Source organism: Petaurus breviceps, unplaced genomic scaffold (assembly GCF_028583685.1).
Source record: "Petaurus breviceps papuanus isolate PSGF00001 unplaced genomic scaffold, PetGlider_PUasm1.0 90330, whole genome shotgun sequence".
Taxonomy (NCBI): domain Eukaryota; kingdom Metazoa; phylum Chordata; class Mammalia; order Diprotodontia; family Petauridae; genus Petaurus; species Petaurus breviceps.
In genome coordinates, this window is record NW_027187219.1 from 1,163,304 (window position 1) to 1,175,994 (window position 12,691).

At 39.4% G+C, this 12,691-nt stretch overlaps 2 pseudogenes; one reads left to right on the forward strand and one right to left on the reverse strand.

Moving 5' to 3' along the window:
• Positions 1-92: 92 nt before the first annotated feature.
• Positions 93-1,711, reverse strand: LOC138177103 (olfactory receptor 5A1-like; annotated as a pseudogene).
• A 7,195-nt stretch (positions 1,712-8,906) lies between these two features.
• Positions 8,907-9,759, forward strand: LOC138177104 (olfactory receptor 5A1-like; annotated as a pseudogene).
• The last annotated feature ends 2,932 nt before the right edge of the window (positions 9,760-12,691 follow it).

Below are 12,691 nucleotides of genomic sequence, written 5' to 3' on the forward strand. Positions count from 1 at the left end.
ATTGCCATCTTCATCAGTGAAGGGAGTTTCAACACTAGGAGTTCTTCTACTAATTAAATCACAGAAATCTACCCCCTCAATTATTATACAATTTAGCAATTAGTTATAACAAAAACAACTAGAGGCATAATTACTAGGAAATTTTTTTCCTTTTTCATGAGCCTCTTCAGGGCATCTTTAATCTCTTTATTCCTGAGGCTGTAGATCAGGGGGTTCAGAATGGGGATGAGAATGATGCAGAAGAAAGATAACATCTTGTCCAGATGTTGGGAATGGCCAGAGTTGGGACACAGATACACGCAAAGGGCAGTGCCAGAGGAGAGGTCCAGAAGTCAGGTGAGAAGCAAAGGTGTTGAAAGCCTTCACCCTTCCCTTGGCTGAAGGCATTTTCAGGTTAGTGACTATAACATAACCACAAGACATTAGGACAATGAGGACTGAGAACAACCATACTCAAACCACTACTACAAACATTATTATTTGAGTGATGAAGGGGCTGGAGCAGGACAGAGCTCTCATCTGAGGTCCATCGCAGAAAATAAATGATGAATTATGTTTGGCCAACAGAAATGGAGGTGAAACCCAGATGCTGTTTGGGCTAGGCTACTGAGGCACCCAGACACATTGGTCCCAGACATCAGCTTCCCACGGACTGGCAGATACATGATGGTGGAGTAACTCAGTGGGCTGCAGATGGCTGCATAGTGGTCATGCACCATGATAGCCAAGAGACAGAAAGAGAAAGCCCCTTCCAGGTCACTATAAGAACACTGAGTGGTGCAGGTCAAGAAGGAAATCCTTTTTTTTTTCTTCCAGGAAGAAGTTAGAGAGCATTCTTAGATTAATAGCAGAAGAGTAGCAGATGTCTATGAAGGACAGGAAACTGAGGAAGAATTACATGGGGGAGTAAAGATGGGAGTCACTCCTGATGAAGATGATGAGACCTATGTCCAAGTCAAAGTGAAGAGATAGCTTCCCAAGAATGTTACAGAGGATGACCTGCAGCTCTAATTGGTCGGAGATTCCCTGGAAAATGAGCATGATTACAGAAGTCTCATTTCTTCCAATATCCATTGATCTGTTGAGAGGAATATGAGACAAGGAAAGATTTGTAACTAACTCCCTACTCTAAAATCTTCAGTGGCTCCTGCTTACCCCTTGAATAAAATACAAATTTCTCAACCTGGCATTTAAAGGCCCTATAATCAAGATTTCCCCTAACTTTCCAAGTGTCTTTCATATTAGTTCTTTTCATTGTTTCAGTTAAATTGACCTACATACCATTCCTACTGACATGATAGTGCATACTCTACTGCCATACCTTTGAAACACTTCTGCATATTAGAATCCCCTCCTTCTTTCAAACCACATATCACCACCTTGTCTTTTCTGATTCATCCAGTTTTTTCTTCTTTGCCCCCTTATCCTAACATTGATCTTGCCTCGTCAAGAGTGACCTTGGATTGCACTCACCATCCCCTGACTTTGCTCCTATTCACATACTGCTGAAAGAAGCTGGAGAAAAGAGCAAAATCATGAGGACTGGATCCACTGTAAATTTGGTGGCATCAAACTCACTGTGCCCTCATCTGGCCTCCCTAATCAGTTCACTATCTCCCTCGCCATAGCAGCTTTTCCAAACTTTTAAATTCCTCCTCTTGAGTCATGACTCTTACTTCCCTTACCCCATGATCTGAAAACCGGGACTCATATTTCACTGAAAAAAATGAGGCTACTTGCCACAAGTTCTTTTTTCTCTCCTCCTCCTCCTTCTCATCTCATATCACTCAGACAGATTCCTTCACTGCCTCCTTTATCCATGACTCACATAACTAGATGACCATTCTTCTCACCAAGGCAAGTCCCTCAATATGCACAAGTCCCATCCCATTTTCTCTAGCAGATGGTCCCATTTGCCATTCCCACTGTTACTAATCTTTCATCTCTTCCTGTACACTGATTCTCCCCCCCCCCCGCTGCCTAGAAACATTCTTATGTCTCCCTTATCCTCAAAAACCCTCACTTGATCTATCCATCTTATATATCATCTTCCTTTTATGGAAAAATTGCTTCAAAAAGTCAGCAGATTTCTATTACTTTCGGGATCAAATATAAGATCCCTTTTAAAGTTTATCACAACCTGACACCTTCCTACCTTCCCAGTATTCTTACAACTTACATCCCTCCACAAACTCTTTGATCCAAGGACATCAGTTTCCCTTCCATTCCTAGCACTCCATCTCCCAATTCTAGTCATCTTTTTTTGCTTTTTATTTTTTGGAGGGGGAAAGGCAGGGGAATTGGAGTTAAGTGACTTGCCCAAGTTCACACGGCTAGTGTGTTAAGTGTGTTAAGTGGCTAGTGTCTGAGGCCCGGATTTGAACTCAGGTCCTCCTGACTCCAGGGCCAGTGTTCTATTCACTGCACTACCTAGCAACCCCAAATCTAGTCATTTTCACTCACTGTTCCCCATCCCTGGAATTCTTTCTCCTCATCTCTGCTTTCTGGGCTTCCTTCAAGCTTCAACTCAAATCCCATCACCTTCAAGAAACCTTTCTTAAGGATGCTAGCAGCTACCCTCTGAGATTATCTGTAATATATCTTATTTTTATTTAGTTGGTTGCATATTATCTCACCATTAGATTGTTGTCTCCATGAATGTAGGGACTATCTTCTACCTTTCTTAGCATAGCACCTGGCACATTGTAGGTACGTGTTGACTTGACTTGTAAGCAGGACTTCTCACCTCTATGACCAGAAAGAAATAGCTAGAGAGAGTGCTTCAGGAAACACTATTCACTGTGGTGACAGTAACACAGGTGTGCTTTATCCTAGCAAAGAGAAAATGCTTCTGGGAGGGACAAGTAACCTGCTCTCCCAAAATTCTCATTATTCCCAGGGTGCCTGCTCCCTGCTCTGCTTTGTTTTCAATGCTGTTTGGGTCACCTGAGATTTTGCTTAAGCATGAATTCCTTAACAACCTAATAATATACTTGTAGATTTGGGGAAGTTCTTTCAAGAAAAAACCTGATGACCATTAGGAATAAAAAAAAACTTTTGCAACTTTATCATTAATATTACATACATGTTTAATGTGGATACTACTTTTCTCCTGCTTAGAAGTCTAGGACTTAGAGCCAGGAGATTTTGAGGTAATCTTTTCTAAACCATTCATTTTACAGAGAATAAAACTGAAGCCTAGAAAAAAATTGTCTGAAGTAGTGTGATTAGAGATTTGTAGATTGAAGAGATTTTAGAAGTCATCTGGTATAAACTCCTCATTTGTCAAATGAGGAAACTGAAGACTAGAAAAGTTAAATGACCTGCTTAAAGTTTCAACAAAGGTGACCAGGGTTCTAATTCTAGTTGCGTGATTAACTCACTTTGCGAGCTTGGGAAAGATCTTTGCCTTTTCTGGGATTCACTTTCACCAATTTAAAATGAGAAGCCCCTTCTACCATCCCTTCCATATCCTTCCATATCCTAAATTCTGTGTTCTAAGTTCTTTTTCTGGTCCAATGTTCTATGTTCTGAGGTCCTTCCAGCCATAACATATTCTGTTCTAAAGTTTATTTGGGCTCTTACATTTTAATTTCTAAAGAACCTCCCAATCTGGCATTTGATATTCTATGATGTCCTTTAACTCTAACATTCTATATTCCAAGGTCCTTTGCAGTCTCGTTTGTGATCATTAGGATTCCGTACTATTAGTAGGACTTCTCACCTCCATGACCAGAAAGATGTCCATAGATTCACAATGACATCTTGGGCCCCAAAGAGAAAGTCATATTTACTCTCTTGACCTGAACTAAGGTATGTTCTACCCTAGAAATAATAAATAATCACAGCCCTTCTCTAGCACATAAAACAGCACTTGTCACATTAAGGTTTACACAGCATCTCATATGTTATTTATCTCATTTAATCAGCACAACTCTGTGAGCTAAGTGATATTATTATCTTCATCTTATAGATAGGAAAACAAAACTGAGAGAATTATGTGATTTGCCAACAGCCACACAACTACTAATTGTCTGAGTCAAAACAATATTCATTATGGCTTTCATAGCTCAGAGTTCAAAACTCTATCAATAGCTGGCTACTTCTACAATACTTCTGAGAATGTCAATTCATAGCTCTATTGGCCAAGAATTTTTGGCATTTTCTGAGAGCTATACCACTCTTCTACTTTTTTTAATTGCTCTTTGGGTCTCCTGAGATTGTGCCTAATTAATTCCTTCACAACATGAATCAAGATGGAAGGTAGACAATGGAAAACTTCCCAATTGAAGCTTGATGGCAGGTAGGGACAAAGGGGGAAATTTGCAGTTAAATCATTCACAATATACATGTGATGAAATATAGGCACTATTCGTCCCATGCTTGGGATCCTAGTATTTGGATCTGAATGAAGATTTAGTTATGTAGCTCAACTCCCTCATTTTACATATTAGGAAATAGAAGCACAGAGAGAGAAGGTCACTTGCACAGATGATAAGAACCAAAAAAAGGGGATTCAGGCTCTAATCCCTTGATTCCAAATTCAGTGATTTTTCTACTACATGTCACTTCCTCCATGATCATTCTTTTTGGTAATGATGCTCCCATAACTATCCCTGGTCTCCCCACTAGGATACTTAACCAACTGATGTATTTCTTTGTCCAGTTTTCTCATCAACCACAGCATCTCCTGGGGATGTTTTTAATTCTGGACAATCCCCCAGAGAGAACTCCACAGAGCATCCTGGAGGTAAAAGCAGACATCATTGAAACCTCTGTGAGAATTCTTTCCCATTTTATTCCCCATCTTCAAGTCTCTGGAATGTAAAAGTAGATTAAAGGCATAATATGGAGAAGAAACCACAGCCTCATGGGCCCCAGTGTCAATGATAAATACCTTCTCAGCCTATAAAAAACTGTTTTCTTTCCTATGGTTCATTTCATAGACTTTCTTTATAAAATAACTAGGAAAAGGTCAAGATAGTAGATGAGGCAGCCACCCAGTTGAACTGCCCCAACATTCCCATCCACACAACTTTAAAATAATGCCTCAAATCAAATTTTGTAATGGCAGAACCAACAAAAGATTTGAGAGATACATTTCTCCAGCCTAAAAAACTTAAGAGGTTGGCTTGAGAAGTCTGTAACAGCATGTTGGAGTCCTGTCTGGAGTCCACAAACACAATGGTGATAATAGTGACCGCAGCAGCTTTGAAAGCTCTTAACCCAGAACCAGTACGGGGGTCAGACTAGTCAAAAAAGGATTGCAGGGGACCCTTGGCTAGCACTAGGTACAGCTGGTGTTTATTGGCAACTCTATTTCCCATACGTACTTCTGGATTGCAGTTCCAGGGTAAAGAGGAGGGCTGGGAATAGGTCACAAGGGAGGAGTGTCTTTGGTCACAGTTCCAAAGCAAAGAAAGCACTAGTACTTGAAGCTGCAGGGAGTCAGGGATCTTCCCTTACCAGAATACAAACCAGGAGAGCAGTGACCATACCTCTCCCAGGATCACACCATCTTGGAAGCACCAAAAACTTGCAAATTCTTAGAACCAGTTCTGAAAAACAGGAGCACAAAAAATCCTGAAGTTTGGGAGAGTGCCTCCCCACACCCAGGTGAGCAGAATCCAACCTTAACATAAAGTTCAAAGTGTTCTCAACCAAGAGTTGAGTTACTTGGTAACAGGTATGGAGATCTGGTCCTACTACCTTGTCCTTATTCCTTCTTCTCGAACCAATATGGAAAGTATGCTTTGATAAATGATACCAAAAGCCTCACATTAAATAGTGGAAATTAAGAAGAGAAATGCGTTCAAGCTATTATTTCTTTCAGGAACAAAAGCATTTCATCTTTGATGAAAGATGTATTAAAAACTAAACTGCAAAATAAATAGCAAATATATGCATCACCTAAAAGCACACATAGAAAAGAATGTCTGCTCAGTGTCTCCAGTGCTTGGTGAAAACATAGCATCAACTGGGCAAGAGGGCACCTCCTATCATCATCTAGTCTCCCGTGTCCACTTCTGCAGGCAGAGAAAGATTTCAAGGTACAGAGCAAGGTTTCAGTAATGGTATATGTATCTGGTCATTATCCATCACACCTTTATCACCTACTGGATGAACTTCTGTGATCCACATTAGTGCTCAGAAACATCCCATATTGCAACCAGTTCATTTGCACTTTAGTCTGCTTGTCTCAAGTTTTCTGTCCAAGGAAGAGGTTCCAATCTTTTTTTTTAGTGCCTTAATGGTTATTCTATGCAAAGGCCAATGTTGTAGATCACATCCATATAGTAGCCTCCATATTGATGTCTCTGGCTTTTCCCTAGTACTTGATAAATATTGAAAAGCAAACTGATGAAAACAGTAAAATGACATTACATTAATAAGTGTCATATATATCTCCTCTAAAATAAGTTCAGCTTTAACAAAGGTAATAGCCATTCAAACTTCCTTCATTAAAATGTGAAGAACATGTTTTCTATTTTCCCAAATAAAGTAATTTCTGTTTAACTGTCACTTTAATTAGCTTTCTTTACTATAATCCTATAGATTTCTAAATTCTGATGTATAACAATCATTCATGTTAGGTATATTTAAAGTAGATATTGAAATTTCAAGTAAAAGAAACTGTATCCACATCTACAGGACTGAATATATGTTTCAACACCTAGGTTTACTTTTCTGAGTGATACATATACATTCTACATTCTTAATATGTCAACCAATGGAATTTCTGTAGAATTTCGTATACTTGCTTTAGAATATCTAAATAAATAGAGTATCAAACCCTATAAAAATAGAATCCCAGGAGGGGCATCTTAGATCATGAGGAAGATCTGGAGTCCACTTCATTGGAGGGGACCTTTAAAAAAAGTGTCAAAGGCTCAGAGCTCTGTCTGCCTCAGGCTCTTTAATTGTAGGTTGGACACAACCTACAATTTTATTGTAGGTTAATCCCCACATAGGGACATTCTTCCCCTTCCCATTTTCTTTTCCTTCTTTGCTTTGTTTACTAAGAAGAATTAGTTTTGCCAATTTTTGGGGAAACAGAAAGGATAAGGAGAGATCAAAAGGAAATGCTTCCACCAAAATCACAGAAGTAGAAAACAGACAGTTTTGGAGGTGCAGTATGCAGTAGGGCATAGTCTAAAAGATGCTTGACTTGGAGTCTGGAACACATGGGTTTACATTCTACCTATGATACAACAGCCAGGGGATGATAGCCAAGTCATTTAACCTCCTTCAGACTCAGTTTCCTCATCTGTAAAATGAAGAAGTTAGGCTAGATGTCTCAAAACATTCAAAATTCTGTGGGTTCCATAGTACTTGAAGTATGGAAGACTTAAGCTCAAATCCCATCTATGCTACTCACTCGTTACATGATTCTTTTCATTGTTGTTCAGTCATTGTCAGTTCTGACTCTCTGTGACCCCATTTGTGGTTTTCTTGGCAAAGATATCAGAGTGGTTTGTCATTCCTTCTCCAGCTTATTTTACAGATGAGGAAACTAAGACAAACAAAGACAAATGACTTTCCCTGGGTCACACAGTTAGTGTCTGAGGCTGGATTTGAACTTGGGAAGCGGCTTCCTGACTCCAGGGAACTCTATCTACTGCACCATCTAGCTGCCCCAAGTCACTAAATCTTTCTGAGAATTACTTTCTCAGGGGACTGAGAATTGGAAAACTGGGAAGATCTAGTATTCCTGGTTTTCACCTGGCACAGCACTGGAGAAGCCAGGGGCCACGATGAGGCGTTAGAGTAGGATGCCCAAGGAAGAAGTACCCCTTTACCTGCCAATGACAAAATACCTACTTATTCCTATTCCTATATTGGATACAACCTAGCAAAGGGTTACATGCTACCTCCTGACCAAGGTTTGTCTATTCCTCACTGTTACCAGTGAGAAGTTGACAATGTGATTCAATGGAAAGATTGTTGGATTGAGAATTAGAAAACCCAAGTTGAAATCCTGGTTTACCTATTTACTATATGTGGGGTCATGGAGAAATCACTTAACCTCTCAGGGCCCCAGTTGCCTCACCTGTAAAATGAGAGTATTGGATTATTTAGTTTCTACAATCTCTTCTAGGTCTAATTGTTTTTAAGGTTACTGCTGACCCTTCCTTTATCCTTTTTTTTTTTTGAGAATGACTTGAATATTTTCCAGGTTTGGAAAACACAACAGAATTTAATGTAGACTTCCTAATAATAATCAAAAAGACTTGAAAACCTTCAAATTTTCATGCTTTAAGGGTTGAGCCATTGACCATCACACTGATGGCCTTTCTTAATTATTTTAAGAGAAAGTCTCTGAAATGGGCCAATGAGAGAATAGCTCTTTCAGACTGAGGATACAATATCATTGATATTGAAGTCCACAAGACTATAGCAACTTATCTAGATCCTACCTTGAATCTTCTCTTCCATCCCAGAGACCTGAGGATGGGGAACAGAGTAGGAAAATGTTCTCAGAGAGTTCCCAGTGATGCCTGATTTTCTTTGTAGGATGCCCTCTGGAATTCTGATGGGGGGGGGGGCTTCCCCAGAACTGAAACCATTCCCAAGAGAGGATATTGTTGCTAAGGAAAAGTAGACAAACATATGATTTGGTTAAATTTTTAAAGGGGAGACTAAGTAAAGTTGTGAGTTGAATCCTTTGCAAGTATTTGTAGTCCTTAATGACAATGATAAAAAATGTTTATAGATAAATCTGATGTAGAGGAAAAATCATTATATTTGGAGTCAGAGGACCTGGGTCTGAATATTACCTTTGGTACTTATGAATCAGAGAAAATGTTTTCCCATTTCTGTGCTTCAGTCTCCTCATCTGATACTTAGGGTGCTGGATTATATGACCTTTAGGGGTCTGTTCACCTCTGAAAACTAGTATCCTCAGCATGGGAAGAGTGGTGCCTACATTACGTCATGTACACAATAGGAGTGATCCAGCTGACTCCCATCTTCACTATCCAATGTATTTCTTCCTTAGTTTCCTGGACGTCATAGACATCTGCTGCTTTTCTACTATTGCCCCCAGAATGCTCTCTGACTTCTTCCACAAGGAAAAGAACATGTCCTTCCTGGCCTGTGCTACTCAGTATTTCTTTATGGCCTGTATGGAACCGGTTGAGTGCTGTCTCTTGGCTATCATGGCATATGACTGCTATGTGACCATCTATAGTTCACTGAGATACTCCACCATCATGGATTTCCAAGTCTTTGGGAAGATGGTGGTTAGGGCTTACATGATTGGATTTTTCAATAGCCTTATTCAAACAAACTCTGGAATCCACCTCTATCTCTGTGGGCCAAACATAATTAATCATTGTTTTCTGTGATGTGCCTCAGATCATAGCCTCATGCTGCTTCAACTCCTTCATTAACCAAATAATATTTGTACCAATAATTTGTACTTCATTGTTCTCATTCCTCATTATCCTCATGTCCTATGGATATATCTCAGTTCTAGTCCCGAAAATGAACTCCACCAAAGGAAATATCAAAGCCTCCAACACCTTTGTGTCTCATATAACAATTGTGACACTCTCCTATGGCACTGCCTTTTTGGGTGCCTTTGGTCTAACTGTCACCATTCCCCAAACATGGAAAATGTATTATCTTCTATGCCATCCTTACAGCTATGTATATGACCTACAGCTTTATGAACAAAGAGATAAAAGATGCCCTGAAGAGGCTGATAAAAAGAGACATTTCCTCTTAATAACATTTATCTTTATTATTATGAATTAATGATGATCACCTTAGTGACAATTGGAGGAAATTGAGACCACTGATCTCATTGGTATAGGATCCCCTTTAGCCTGAAACACTGTCCATTAAAATATGTAGGCTACCAACTTATAAAATTCGTTTTAGAAAGTTTCCTGGGTCACTAAAAGGTTAAATGATTTGTCCATTGTCAAGCAGTATGAACCCAGGTTGTCTAGGCTGGTCTTCTATTCACTAAGTTATGATTTTGTTAATAATTCTAATAATAATTTAAATAATTATTAACAAAATTACCAATGGTGAATATTATATGAGGATTGAAATAAAATATAAACAGAGGTCTTTTAAAAATAATTTTTGATATCTTTGTTTTATATTTAACTTTTCCCCTATATCCCTTTAATTTTCCCTCCCCAGAGATCCAGCTCTTATAAAAGATAATTTTATTGAGGGTTTTTTTTACTGGAAAATTAATTTGGTCCATCATTTAATGACAGGGAGAATAAAGTAGGAAAGCCTGGGTGCTGGACTGATATCTTCAAAAAATTAAAAGGAAACAAAGGAATCTACTAATGCAATCAATGGATCTTCTCTAGGAAATATGTAGAAAGAATCCTACAGCCTTGAATGACGCCATATATATATATATATATCAATTGAGGTAATTTATATTTCTAGAGCACTGGATATTTTTCAAAATGTTTTTCTCATAGTCAACCAAAGACATTGTGAATGTGAGCATTACTATTTCTATTTGACAGATGATAAAGGATGGAAGGAAATAGACATGTATTAAGTGCTTCCTGTGTATCATGTTGGCAGCAAACTGTTCCCTCTGAGAGAAGAGCTCTAATCTGTTGACATTCGTTCTGGTAGTCATTTTTCCTTGGGGACACTGCTTTTGTTGAATGTGAATACGTAGCTTGGAAAGGATAAATCTATGATCAATCTGCTCCTCTGCATTTATGGAGAACTCACACAGGGCAAGCATTCACATGGTGGTCAGAAGAAGCAATACAAGAACACTCTCAAGGTCTCCCTTAAGAACTTTAGAATTGATCATGTGACATGGGAGACATTGGCGCAGGACTATTCAGCATGGGATGCCCACATCAGAGAGGGTGTTGTGCTCCATGAGCAAAGCAGAATTGAAGTAGCTCCAATGAGATGTGAGATGTACAAATTGAAAGAAATCTACCCCAAGTGTTCACATGGACTATTTGTGCCCAACCGGTGGTAGAACATTCCGAGCTCATACTGGTCTGATCAGCCACAGTGGGATGCACTGTAACTTGACTCGAACATAGTGATGTCACTTTGGTCCTCTTTGATAACGAAGGACAGCAACCAACCTACATGCCAGGCATTAGGCTGAGAGCTGTGGATGCAAATACAAACAAAAAGATGGCCCTTAACCTCAAAGTTCTTATATTCGAATAGGCAAAAATAAGACCAAAAAGGAGGTAATGTGGAGGAGCAAAGGTTATCTGGAACAGTGATACGATTCTGAAGTTTCAAACAGGGCCTGGAAACAAGCCAGTCTGGATTCCTCCACAAAATGGAGATTCCAAGAGGAACTAGCCAATGTGTAGAGTGGAGTGGACTTCACAGAGTACAATTGCAGAGTGAGCAGGCCACAGCATGCTGGGCTATTCCAACGTGAGGAAGTCCCAAGTGATGGGGGAAGTTCCAGGATGAGCCAGCAGTAAAGAAGACATGGTTTTGAAATCCAGAAAGTTGGGGACAGGACCAGGAAGAATACAGAAGAGATGAAGAAACTAGGGTTCATGAAAATGGAGGGTTTTATCCATTGCAACACAATTCATGAGTGTCTGAGACAGGGTCTGATAAGTCTTAGAGTCAAGTCTCCTGGCTACAAGTTGTCTCCTCATTTGCAAAATGGACATAATAGTATTTGCTTTATTATGATATATATGTATATATCTCATAGGGTCATTGTGATGCTCAAATGAGATAATATATTCATAGCACTCTCTGGCTACTCTCAAGCTTCCTATGCCTGTGTGGGATGCAGTCTCTTCTAATTAATGCTCATAAATCTGCAATCCTCCTGAATTTCTTCATGTAAAAGGTGAACATTTTATCATCAATTATACAGTGTTGGTGAAAATGAATAATTTACTTAAAATAGAAAATCAGGAAAACACATTCATAACACATTCCCAATGCCCATGTCCCAAGCTATCTCCCAACTCTCCTGTGCATTTTGCCCAATCCTAGACCTACAATGAAGCTAAAAGCCCAGAACTCTGTATACAGAAACAAGAAGCATTGGGGTGACAAATTTCTATGAATCAATGCACCCAACCAATCATCAAGCATTTACTGGGACCTACTATGTGTCATGCACTGTGCTAGAATCTAGGGAAACAAACTTAAAAAATAAAGCATACAATCTACACAAATATATAATATGAGGTAATTTGGAGTCTAAATTCCATTATAGAAATATGGAGACTGAGGCCTGAAGAGGTTAAATGAAGACACTGGCTAAATTGATTTGGAAAGTGGGTATAAAAAAGCCTGGAAAACATGTGCCCCTTCCATGGGGCTCACCCAGACCTTAGAAGTAAAGAATTTAAGATACCACTCCCCTTATCAAGGCTGATAAAATTGAATTGATTTGCTAATGGTCACAAAGCTTGCAAGTGGCAAATCCAAGATTCAAAACAAGATCTGTTAATGTCACATGCAATGGACTTTCGGGCATACCACAATGTTACCTTGATCACACAGAAACAAAAAGAAGACTTACATTTGCTGGTGACCTGGCGGGGGTAGGGGGGAAGAACTGAAGCAGACCTTGAAGGGGAGCTGGGGAAAGGGGGTAGGGTAGAGCAGGTCCTGGGACTTGGTTGTACAGGCCAAATAGAAAGCAGAATTGGAGAGTATGTGGATAGGGTCTCATAATGCTTGACATCTGTTACTCAGA